We start from the raw sequence: 13,493 nt of genomic DNA on the forward strand, positions 1-13,493 counted from the left end.
ACTCTCTGCTGTTTGTTAAGTTTGGACAAAGGTTTGTCTATTTTGTTGATTTTCTCAAAGAACCAACTCTTCGTTGCGTTGATTCTTTGTATTGTTTTCCTGGTTTCTACTTTATTAATTTCAGCCCTCAATTTGATTATTTCCTGGCGTCTACTCCTCCTGGGGGAGTGTGCTTCTTTGTGTTCTAGAGCTTTCAGCTGTGATGTTAATTCTCTGGTATAACTGTTCTCCTGTTTCTTCATGTGAGCATTTAGCGCTATGAACTTCCCCCCGTAGCACTGCTTTCAAAGTGTCCTATAGGTTTGGGTATGTTGTGTCTTCATTCTCATTGAATTCGAGGAAGTCTTTAATTTCTTTTTTTATTTCCTCTTTGACCCAGGGATGGTGCAGTTGAGCGTTATTCAATTTCCATGAGTTTGTAGGTTTTCTGCGATTTGTGTTGTTGTTGAATTCTAATTTTAAAGCATGGTGGTCTGATAAGATGCATGGAGTTGCCGGGCGTTGGTGGCGCACGCCTTTAATCCCAGCACTCGGGAGGCAGAGGCAGGCGGATCTCTGTAAATTCGAGACCAGCCTGGACTACCAAGCGAGTTCCAGGACAGCCTCCAAAGCCACAGAGAAACCCTGTCTCGAAAAAACCAAAAAAAAAAAAAAAAAAAAGATGCATGGAGTTATTCCAATTTTTTTGTAGCTGCTGAGGTTTGATATGTTGCCAAGTATGTGGTCGATTTTTGAGAAGGTTCCATGTGGTGGTGAGAAGAAGGTATATTCTTTTTTATGTGGATGAAATGTTCTATAGATATCTGTTAATCCCAGTTGGGTCATTACTTCTATTAGCCCTTTTGCTTCTTTGTTGAGTTTCTGTGTGGTATTCCTGTCTAGTGGTGAGAGTGGTGTGTTGAAATCTCCCACTATAACTGTGTGGGGCTTTAGATGAGATTTAAGTTCTAATAATATTTCTTTAACGAATGTGGAAGCCTTTGTATTTGGGGCATAGATGTTCAGAATAGACACTTCCTCTTGGTGGGTTTCACCTGTGATGAGTATGTAATGACCTCCTTCATCTCTTTTGATTGATTTTATTTTAAAGTCTAGTTTGTTAGATATTAGGATTGCTACCCCGGCTTGTTTCTTGGGTCCATTTGATTGAAAAATTTTTTCCCAACCTTTAATTCTCAGGTAATGTCTGTCTTTAAGGGTGAGGTGTGTTTCCTGTATGCAGCAGAAGGAAGGGTTCTGTCTTCGAATCCAATCTGCTAGTCTGTGTCTTTTTATGGGTGAGTTAAGGCCATTAATATTGAGGGATATTAATGACCAATGATTGCTCATCCTTCTTCGATTTGCGATGGTTGTTGTTGGTGGAATTATGTGTGGAATTTCACCCCTTTGTTCTTTTGGCTGTTGGTAGAGAGAGATTCTCTAATGCTTATGTTTTTCTGGTTGTAGTTAGCTTCCTTGGGTTGGAGTTTTCCTTCCAAAATTTTCTGTAGGGCTGGGTTAGTGGACACATATTGCTTGAATCTAGTTTTGTCATGGAATATCTTGTTTTCTCCGTCTATAGTGATTGAGAGCTTTGCCGGGTACAGTAGTCTGGGCTGGCATCCGTGGTCTCTTAGTGTAGGTAGAATATCTATCCAGGACCTTCTGGCTTTCAGCGTTTCCATGGAGAAATCAGGTGTAATTCTGATAGGTCTGCCTTTATATGTTACTTGACCTTTTTCCTTAGCTGCTCTTAATATTCTTTCTTTATTCTGTATGTTTGGGGTCTTGATTATTATGTGGCGAGGGGATTTTTTTGTGGTCCACTCTATTTGGTGTTCTGTAGGCTTCTTGTACCTTCATTGGCATGTCTTTCTTAAGGTTGGGAAAGTTTTCTTCTATGATTTTGTTGAATATGCCTTCTGCCCCTTTGAGCTGGATTTCTTCTCCTTCTTCTATACCTATTATTCTTAGGTTTGGTCTTTTCATGGTGTCCCATATTTCCTGGATGTTTTGTGTTAAGGATTTGTTGGATTTAAGGTTTTCTTTGGTTGATAAATCCATTTCTCCTAGCGTATCTTCAACACTTGAGATTCTCTCTTCCATCTCTTCTATTCTGTTGGTAATGCTTGTATTGGTAGTGCCTGTCTGTTTGTCCAGCTTTTCTATTTTCTGCCTTTCTTCAGATTGTGTTTTTTTAATGACTCTATTTCAGTTTTCAACCCTTGCAGTGTTTGCATTGCTTCTTGTAATTTTCTGTTTATCTGTTCGTCCGTTTGTTGCCTTTTATGAATTTTTTGGTTTGTTCTTTCTTCCATTTCTTGCATTTTTTGGTTTGTTTTTTGTTCCATTTCTCGCATTTTGTGCTTTGTTTCTTCTTCCATTTCCTGCCTTTTTTGGTTTGTTTCTTCTTCCATTTTTTTCATTTTTTGCTTTGTTTTTTCTACCATTTCTTGCATTTTTTGCTTTGTTTCTTCTTCCATTTCCTGCCTTTTTTGGTATGATTCTTCTTCCAATTCTTGCATTTTTTGCTTTGTTTTTTCTTCCATTTCTTGCATTTTTTGCTTCATTTCTTCTTCCATTTTCTGCCTTTTTTGGTTTGTTTTTTCTTCCAATTCTTGCATTTTTTGGTTTGTTTTTTCTTCCATTTCTTTGAGGGATTTTCCAATATCCTCTTTTAGGGCCTCTACCATTTTCATGAAAGTGCTTTTAAGGTCGTTCTCTTCTGCTTCGTCCGCATTGGAATGTTGGGGTCTTGCTGGTGTGGAGTCTCTAGAATCTGGCGGTGTCATATTTGTTTTTCTGTTGCTGACTGTGTTTTTGTATTGTCTCTTTCCCATCTCTTCTTCTAGTGGGTGCAGAAAGAGCCCCTTACTGGTCTGGGGACCAGAGTTCCCTTTTGGTGGGTGCTAGCAAGTCCAATAATCTGGTGGTTCTTCGATTCCTTGTCCGAATGCTGGTCCCGTGGGTGGAGAAGAAGAACAGGAATCTGGGGCGTTTATCCTCTTACCTGGTCCCCTGGACCCTATGCTGGGTCCTGTTGTACTTGATCCAGAACAGCTACTCCCCTGGTCTCCCTGGGTCCTCTGGTTTCCTGGTCTCGTTGGTGGGAGAGAAGACCTGGGGTCTGGGTGCTTGGCTCCCGCCGGGATTGGGAGCTCTGTGCAGGTCCCAGGCGATCTGCAGGCACTGGGGCACAGGCCGGGAAGCCGGCCTGTTTACCTGATGCTGCTGGAAGAACCACTGCTTCCCTGGACTCCCAGCCTCCTCTCCTTTCCTGGTCTCGTTGGTGTGAGCGAAGATCCGGAGTCTGGGGTGCTTGGCTCCCGCCGGGATTGGGAGCTCTGTGCAGGTCCCAGGCGATCTGCAGGTACTGGGGCACAGGCCGGGAAGCCGGCCTGTTTACCTGATGCTGCTGGAAGAACCGCCGCTTCCCTGGACTCCCAGCCTCCTCTCCTCTCCTCTCTTTTTTTTTTTTTTTTTTTAGTTTTTATGAGACAGGGTTTCTCTGTTTTGGAGGCTGTCGGTCCAGCCTGGCCTCGAACTCACAGAGATCCGCCTGCCTCTGCCTCCCGAGTGCTGGGATTAAAGGCGTGCGCCACCAACGCCCGGCTGAGTTTAGTTTCTTTTTAATCTCAGGTCCTTCCACATGGGTTTGGGGATTTGCTGTATTGATTATGTCCCCTACCTCTTGGATGCTGTGGTCCTGCTTGCTGATGTTTTATCGAAATGTAGCTCTTTCTCAGCCTTGTCTTCCATACCTTAATTACTTCTCTTGCTGGTTCTACCTGTTGACTTCCAGGGTGATTTTATTCGACTCACAGAGTTTTTCATTTCCTGCGTTTCTGTCAGATTTTTCCAAGCTCTGGTTCCCTGGTGACTTTCTTACCCGTGTGTTGAATTGACCTCCTGTCTTTGTAGCCTGCTTGCTTCTTTCCTTTTCGACAGCACTGGCAATTTTGAAGCAAACTTTTGGGGTTAGTTTTCTCGAAACATGTCAGCGCTCTTTCTTTCAAGGTACCTGAAATTAATCAACTAAAGTTTGTGGTTGTTGTATTCAGTATCAGATGAATGAGGATGCCATATTTTCTCTGATTTCATAGTTGGGGTTGTTTTACTATTTCAATATTGAGTATACAAAATTGGCCTTCTTAATATTTTACACTCCATACAATCCTTACTTTATTAAGAATTTTTAGTTAGTACTATGTGGTAGGTTTTGTGGATGTTCATTCCATTATTGTGGAAACTTTTTTTTGGTGGGGGGACATCTGACCATCCTATAATAAAAATGGGGAAAAATTAAATTTACTTTTGTAATTACAAAGATGATCTAGGAGTACTATAGGAGTGATGAAAAGAGTTGGTCATGAGAAAGAGCATGGTGCCCACTGGAGTCACAAGTCGACAGCCACGTACTGCTGTTTCCCCTATGAGCAGCAGAGATGCTCAGATAAGTGGCAGGGCATGCTTAGCTTAGATACAACAAGCAATGCCCTTCTGTAGGAGACCAGCAAGCACTTGATGACCCTTAGATCTCATCTGTCTAGTGTGATGGAAACTAGCCGAGAATGGTGGGTATCCTTTTGACAGACAGAGGAAGCAAGATGTTTCCATAGCCAGACCCAGGATCCGCTGAACCTCACCAAACACACATCATCAGCTGAATGGTACTAAGCAGGGATTTGGGTCCACTGGCCTCCACAGGCTCCTTCTGACAGCCTTCGCCTTCCTTTTCACCAAGAACAGTTCCATCAGAACTGAGAGCACAAGGGGGAAGGGGACACCTTAATTTGAAGAGCCCAGGTCTTTACTTTGGGGGGGGGATGAAGAATTTGCACCAAGCCAGCATGTATAAAAGTAGGGCATTTTCTAAGAGGAACACTTTTATGCCTCTGGTCAGGCAAACTTCTGTGGTAGTGCTAAGTAACTCATATCCAGAGTCATATTGAGACTATTTGAGTTAGTAGATGGTTTCCAGCGTGTCAAACATGTGACACCTAGCAACACAGGCTCTGAATTCTGATTGAGCAGCAACATTCCTTGTGGCTTTGGGATTCAGTGTCTGATATCTCCCTGGCCTGTTTTCCACATTGGTGGATTAGGGGTTATAAGGATACCTATCATAGAGTTTTCTTAAATGATGAAATAACATATATAAAACATCCAGAGTGGCACACAGTAGGTGTTCAGTAAATTTTGACATATTATTTAACACAGTTGCATTGTGTCTTCTTTGATAATCCCAGTGCCTCTTCTTCTAGTAAGCATGTCAACTTCCTTATACAAAGCACATGTGATCCCAGCAGCTGTTCATTCTTGAATTTCTCTAAGTCATCCCCACGAGGGAATTTCTAAGTCCTGGGGAGTTCCTGCTTCCATCGATTCATTGAACTATTAGATTGTTATGTGAGGGGATCTGACCTTGGTTTTAGGTTCTGTTGATGAGGAGCAGTTGGTTTGCACTGTGGAGAAGGCCTTCAAATCTCCCTCATACCTCTGTCTTTTCCCTTGTGACTTTGGGTATGTTCATAGTTTTCTGTTGCTGTGAGAAAACACCATAAGACCAAGGGAACCTACAGAAGAGTTTATTGGGGCATACGGTTCCAGAGGGTAAGGGTCCATCATGACAGGGATGCTGACAGCTAGAGCAGGATACTGAGATCTCACATCCTTTACTATAAGCACAAAGTGGAGATAGTGAACTAGAAATAGGTGGAGGCCTTATGCTCTCAAAGTAACATGCTTCCTCCAGCAAGGCCACACCTCCCGGTCCTCTCCAAATAGCACTGGCAACTGGAACCAAATGCTCAAATACATGAGCCAGTGAGAGTTCAATACCAGCCAGTCCTAAGAAGACTGATAGATCATAACAGTAATACCTTGGGGACTAGTGTGATTGCTCAATGATTAAGAGCACTTACTCCTCTTATAGATGACCTAGGTTCAGTTCCCAGCACCTATTTGAGGACTCACAACCATCTATAACTCCAGTTCTAGGTGATCTGGTGCACTCTTCTTGGTCTCTGTGGTCACCGTTTGCCTATGGTGCTCATACACACATATATACATACATGGAGGCAGATATACACACATACTGACACAGACACAGGGGCAGATTCACAGCACAGCCTTCAGGCAGGCACAGGTTCATACTCATTCAGACAGACCCAGGACGGAAGACACAAAGAACACAAAGTAGAGAATTCAAATCTGGTCTCATTCTTGGTTAAAGACTCCAAGGGAAGTGTTTTTGTTTCTTCCCTTACTGTGACACTGATGCATTATTGGTGACTCAGAGTTAATCACTAATGGGTTTAATCCATGAAGTGGGCAAGTAGCTACATATGGTGGGGGGAGGGCTTTAAAGAAAGAGTAGGAAGCCAAAGTACCAGAAGAAGCTAGCCAGCACTTGGACAAAAGAGACTAAACAATCAAAAGGAGAAGTTGACCTTTCAGAAAGATGGACAGACCCAGCTGAACCCCGCAGCTTCTCAGTATGGAGACTGCTCTGAGAGGGCAGGGAGCCCAGGAAGGAGAAGGTATATCACCTCATTAAAGGGATAATTATTCCACCCATCTCTTCAGCATGGCTCAAGGTAAACAGGCCTTCTTAGGGCAGTCCCGCCTTACTGAGCGGTAGTGTCTACGCTAAGTGATTGACCCTGTCCATCCTGAATGTGAGATTTCTGCCCAGGCCAGAATTTCTAGCCTCTTGACCAGAAACTTTCCGTTAATGTGCCTTTATTGCTACTTTAACAAAAGTTCTCCCCTCTCTGGAGTGAAGCTGTGTGTGTTCTCTTGTGGTTCATAACTGTGATAACAAGGCCCCAGACATTTCCAAATCCCTTGGCTGCTACTGGCTTTCAGATTGGAAGTTCCTAATCCCTTGGTTATTGGAGGCTCTAAGTTTAGCATGGGAAAGTTTGCCCTTTTCTCCCAGTTGTAGAACAGTAACTTTGGAAAAAGTTTAATGAACCTCATTGAAGGAGAGAAAAGAAAAAAGCCAGACAAGATGCTTCTCAGGGCTGGGTCTGTGGGGTTACGGACAAGGGCAGAAGCATATGTACTGTGGCTGTGATGGATCTGGTGCAGACCATGCTCCAGGAGCTGAAGGTTCCTTCTTCCTTTTTGAGGAGTCTCTGCCTGCTCTGAACTGACTCACCCTCCATGCTATTTGTCTTAGTAGGTTGTTTTTTATTGTTATTTTATTGCTTTGAAGAGACACCATGACTACAGCAACTCATAAATAAAAAACATTTAATTGGTGTGGCTTGCTTCCGTTCCAGAGGTTGGGTCCATTGCATGGTGGTGTGGAGCCTGGCAGCATGCAGGCAGATGAGCTACTTGAGCTGAGAGTCCTACATCTTGCCTCAGAGGCAATGGGAAGTCGAATGACTGTCACACTTTGTGAACCTTGAGAAAAGAGATCTCAGGCCCACCCCCACAGGGACACACTTCCTTCAGCAAGGCCACTCCCTTTGGGAGACCATTTTCTTTCAAACCACCATCTATTAAGATTTCTCTGGTCACACTAACACACATGCATCTCGGGGCTTAGGCCACCATCTCTTTGGATGGTGTTTCCTGTTTTCTTACACAGAAAGACCCTCCCTCCTTGTGATTTCTGGTCCTCTTACTGTTGCTTTCTTTTTTCCATAGAAGCACCTGACCTTATTTGTATATTATTATGTTTGTCTTCCTCACCAGAGGAAAAATTTGAAGGCAGAGACAATGACCTATTCATTTTTTCCAAAAAATGTGGGAACGATTTCTTTCCACCCCAACTTTGCATGACGAAGCCCATTTTTTGCCATTGCTATTACTAATTATTTCCAATAACTGTAAATTTTTGTTGATCTGCTTATAAAAATCACTGCCTCATTAGTTTGAGCTGTTTGACTGCTCCTTAGGGGGTAAGCTTTGTCATGTGCTTGTTGGTCATTTCTGTATCTTCTTTTATGAGTTACTCCTTCAAATGCCCTTTACACAGAGACAAATATTTATTTCCTAGCCTGCCTTCCTTCCTTCCTTCCTTCCTTCCTTCCTTCCTTCCTTCCTTCCTTCCTTCCTTTCTTCCTTCCTTCCTTCCACTTGTTCCTTCTTTCCCTCCCATCTCCCTCTCTTCCTTCTCCTCCCTCTTTCTTTATTCTTTCTTTTTGTCTCTCTCACGCTCTCCTCCCCTCTCAGCCTCTTCTCTTTTTTTCTAAGACCTTGACATGCTGTCCATCCTGACCTTTCTGTATGTCAGTGATTACACCCAGGCCGCATGAATGCTAGGCAAACTATCTACCACCGAGTTACACCCTTGGCACTTTCTTAGGCTTTTTTTTCCGCTAATGGAAACTTTTTTTACATGCATGAAGCAAACAAAACTGTTACATAAATGTTTATTTGATCCCAACATTCAGATTAAGGTACAATGGAGTCATTGGGTCCTGTGGTGAATGCAGGGAGCAAGACCTAACATTACATCGTTATTTGGAGCAGTGTAATTCCCTTACACCAGAAACTGAATCTCCAGATTACTCAAATCTTTGTTTTGGTTTAACTTTTACACAAACTGTTTTTGCTTTTTGCCAGTTTTATTTATTTTTTAATGTGATAAATTTAATGTTTATTTCTGCCCATAACTGGATCACATCAGATAATAGCCAGTGTAGTTTTTTTTTCCATGGGTGAAGATTCTTTCTTATATTTCTTCTGTAGATCTTTTGAGAGAAACCCTTTAGGGACTGCATGTTTAAGAATACCCTGGGTGCCACACCCTTTTAATCCTAGCACTTGAGAGGCAGAGACAGGAAGTCTCTGTGAAGCTAGCTCAGTCTACAAAGTGAGTTCTAGGACAGCTATGGTTATGTAGAGACACCATGTCTCAAAAACTAAACAAAGACAAACAAAATAGTTGTTAAACCCATCCCCAAAACAAAAGACAAAAACAAACGAAAGGATGGCCTAAACATAGGCAAGATGGCTCAGCAGGTAGGGCACTCACAATGCAAACTTGACAACTTGAGTTGGATCCCTGGAGCACAAGTGAATTCAGGAGGAGGGAACCAACTCCACGGGTGTCCCCCGATCTCCACATGCACAACATGGTGTGTGCACGTATACACACACACACACACACACACACACACACACACACACACACACACACAATTAAAAATAATAATGCTCTGACCTCTTCAAGTCTCTTGGGTGATTTTTCTTGTAAAATGCTGAAATCAGACTTTCTGAAATCTACAAATACTCTGCCTGATACTTTCTTTAACCCAGTAGCAAGAAAAACTGTCCACAAGACAAGAATTGACTGGATGACCCTGATGTTTTGAGACCTAAGACTCTGTGGTGACTTACCTTGATCAGACTGCTATCTCAATGATGAAAGAAGCCCCCATGCTCCCTGGCCAGCTTGGCTCTGTGCTCCAACCTGGCTTTGTTTTCTTTTTAGAATTTGTTTGCTTGCTTTTTCGAGACAAGGTTTCTCTGTATTGTTTTGGAGGATGTCCTGTAACTCTCTTTGAAGACCAGGCTGGCCTCGAACTCACAGACATCTGCCTGTCTCTGCCTCTAGAGTGCTGGGATTAAACACATGCGCCACCACTGCCTGGCACTTTTTAGAAATGTTTTTAAGATGTATTATTCACAGGTAATCATAGATTTCATTATACATCCATATACATGTCCACAATTTGTTCCCATCATATCCCTCTGTTGTCCCCTCTTGTCCTTCCCCTGCTTCCATTGGTCCCCTTCCTCATTCCACCTAGTCCCCTTCTACTTCCAAGTTTGTTTTTCTTTTCTGTGTGTGACCCAGTGTTTCCTTAGGGTTGCTTACTGGAACATGTGTGCATCTTACCAGTGGCCGCACTACTAGGCTTTAGAGCTGGAAAATATTGCGAATAGAATTATTACAGAGCCATGGGGCAGCTGCTGGCCACAGTCCATTTAGGACACCACTGATAGTACATGTTGTTTTGCAGTTTTATTTGGAAGGTTTTCCTCTCTGTCTCTGAAAAATTTAAGAAGTACATGATACCTAACTGACTTTTGTACAAATTCATCAGAGGCCAATAAGTCTCCTCTCCTGAGTTGTGAGCCCTGCCTGACAAAAATCTTGTCTCTACGTTGGGCATGGTGGCTTATACCTGCAGTTCTAGCTACTTGGGAGGTTGTGGGGTGAGGATTGCTTTGGTTCAGAAGTCTGAGGTTAGCCTGGGCCACACAGTGGGGCCCCTGCACCCTTCATGTTGTCAGCTGCAAACACTTTTTTTTATCCAAAGTCAGGCTCTTCAAATTGAGAAAATGATAACATCAATGCATGCTGCAACTCCATGCTTGTCTTCCTCAGTGGCTGCTTTGTACAATTTTTCATGTGTGTTAGCTAAAATGGGGGGTTGCTGAATTACAACAAATTAGGTCTAAGGCACTCCAGGGAGAAGGGACACCAATCACTAGTGAGACCGAGTCTGTAGACTTTAATCCTTTAGCAAAGCCACCAACCAGGGGTATAGCGTTTTCCTGGGTTGAAGAGAAGACCTCTGTGCACCCAGAACCATGAAATAACTGCCAGTGTTGTCTAGGAATGAGTTATTCTCTCCAGAACCATGAAATAACTGTTAGTGTTGTCTAGGAATGAGTTATTCTCTCCAGAACCATGAAATAACTGTTAGTGTTGTCTAGGTATGAGTTATTCTCTCCAGAACCATGAAATAACTGTTAGTGTTGTCTAGGAATGAGTTATTCTCTCCAGAACCATGAAATAACTGTTAGTGTTGTCTAGGAATGAGTAATTCTCACCAAGGTGCTAGGCAGGGATTGATTTTCCTCCCCAACCTCAGTCAACAGTGACCATTGGCAGGAGAGTGACAGAGACTTTATGGAATAATAGGACTGAACGTAGGCTATTGAGAACAGGTGGTCATGGTGGAGCACACCTGTATCCCAGCGCTTGGGAGGACAAAACAGGAGGATTTAAATTCTAGTCTAGTCTGGGCTACATGGCAAGTTCTAGGCCATCCTGGGTCATACAGTGAAACCCTGGCTCAAAAAGCAAAACTGACACAAACAAAACCCAAAAATAATTCGAGAAGAGGTGGTTCATACTGAGATATTTCACCAGGCTTGGGTTGCAGTTCACCTGTGAACTCTCAGGTGCCCTGCAAGGTAGACCAGGTTCTTGTGGGGGACAGAAGGCGCAAAGGAAAGACAAGGGACCTTTCTGTCATATCTGTGATGGTGGGATTTAGACCTACCGGGGAGACAAATGTCTGGATGAGTCTGTGAGGTCATTTCCAGAGTTTTCACTCAGGTGGGAAGACCAGCCCTGAATGTGGGTGGTTCCATTTTGTGAATTGGGGTCCCAGGCTGAATAAACAGGAGAAAGCGAGAGGAGTAGCAGTTTGCGAGAGGAGTAGCAGTTTCATCTCTGCTTCCCGACAGTGGATGCAATGGTTGACAGCTTCAGGCTCCTGTTGCTGTGACTTCCCCATCATGGTCTGTTCCCCTACCCCCATGAGCCAAAACAACCCCTTCTTTTCCTTAAATTGCAACGAGAAGAGTAATTCCCATCCCATCCAAGGAAGGCTGTGTGAGTCCAAAGGTCACATGATGTCTAGTGACACCACACCACACCACACCACACCACACACTGCACTGCTGGGACACTGTGTTGGCCACTCACCGTACAGGTCACCTCTGCCTACACACCATGCCTGCAGCTGTGCTCTTAGCGACATATCAGAGAGGGAGAGGCACTCCTCAGGAGTTTCCCATTCTTTTGACAATGAAATCAGACTTGATTTTGGTTTACCTTGATGAAAACGTTAAGATAGAGCATATTTCCTGGTAGTCCCGCCATCTCCTGTGTCTTCAAGGCATTCTGTCTGGGCAATCTTTCCATACAAACTGCTAGGTCTTTAGGATCCTGAGTGTATGGCATTGTAAGTCCTTGGAGCCCATTTTGAATGGTGCCAATTAGCTAGTGTGTTCATGGTCATTTCCTAGTTCCAGCCCTGGGAATGTCAGGAATATTCATCAGATGGTGTGTGTGTGTGTGTGTGTGTGTGTGTGTGTGTGTGTGTAGAGAGAGAGAGAGGTAGAGAGAGAGACTGACAGTGTTTCTCAGAGTGAACACATTCTCCGATGGGTGAGATGGCTCTGTGTGTAGATACTCTTGCCACTGCAAGCCTGATGACTCCTGGAGTTTGATCCCTGGAGCCCACATAAAGGTGGAAGGAGAGAACATGTGTGGTGTGGCATGTGCCCCCTTCCCCTGCCCCCCAAACTTTTTCTTTACACAGCCATGGCTCAGTGTGAGCCGCTCCAAATGTATCTCAGAACCAGTGGATTTTCTCTCTCACACTGTCCTCTCCGCCTGTCACCCTCCCTTCAGGCTCAGCTGCCATCACTGCTGCCACAGGCTTCCTGTCACAGTTTCTACTTTTCAGCTATAGTTTTTAGTTACTCTACTTAAAAACTGGTTAAGTGTCTCTCTCCATGGAGAGTGGGATTTCTCATCAAGGAAGGCAACATGTCTTTCGTTTTTGTAGTTCTTGTCTCTTGACATGTGTACGATAGAGCTAAAATATGTCCACTGTACAACAACCTCCAGCATAGATGGTCCTGGGACAGGTCAGACTCTGTAATCACCCCAGAAGGCATTGGTGTCTGTTTATTCGTGAGTTCATCTACTTACCCAGCATACATCACTTGCAGTTAGAGAGGGATTCTGGGCTGACTTGAAGTTAGCCAGAAAGTGCAGGTATTGTTGGTGACTATTTAAACATTGTTTTGATTTCACTTCTTCAACTTGCTCAAAACCAACATTTATTATGGGAATAAATGCCAAATGTGCCCCCTGTCCTTACACAGCTTCTGGTTAGGGAAGAAACATTGATATTAAGCAAGTGCTGGTGAGTTTTGTTTTTTAAATTTAAAATCTATGTGTATGTGTGTGCCTGTGTGAGTTTGTGGGCATCACATGTATACATGCATCCAGAGGCCAGTGCATACACTGGACGCCTTGCAATTGGTGTTACAAGTGTTGGTGAGTCTTCTGAGAACTGTTCTCTGCAACAGCCGCAAAAGTGCTGTTAATTGCTAAGACGTCACTCCATCCCATTTAAGTGTGTGTGTGTGTGTGTGTGTGTGTGTGTGTGTGTGTGTACACATCCATGTGAGCATGTGTGTGCAAATGGCTGCAGAACCCAGAGGGGTCAGATATACTTGGGAATGGAGTTCCAGGTAGCTACCAGACTAACATGGGGCATGGGTGCTGGGGACTGAACTCAGTTCTCTGAGTTGCAGCAAGGGCTCTAAGCCACTAAGCAGCTCTCTTCAGTCCTGTTTACAATTTCAAAGAGGGGTGGTTGGGTCTCCATGGAGACAGGCAGTAGGAATGCAGTAGGAACTGCTGGGTTGGGGCGGTGGGAGGGGCAGGTTTCCCTGCGTAAGGAATGTCTGAGCTGAGACTCAGAGAATGGAGAGAGGTTGGGGGAGGGTTGTGAAGG

Source organism: Mesocricetus auratus, unplaced genomic scaffold (assembly GCF_017639785.1).
Source record: "Mesocricetus auratus isolate SY011 unplaced genomic scaffold, BCM_Maur_2.0 Super-Scaffold_100707, whole genome shotgun sequence".
NCBI classification, from domain to species: domain Eukaryota; kingdom Metazoa; phylum Chordata; class Mammalia; order Rodentia; family Cricetidae; genus Mesocricetus; species Mesocricetus auratus.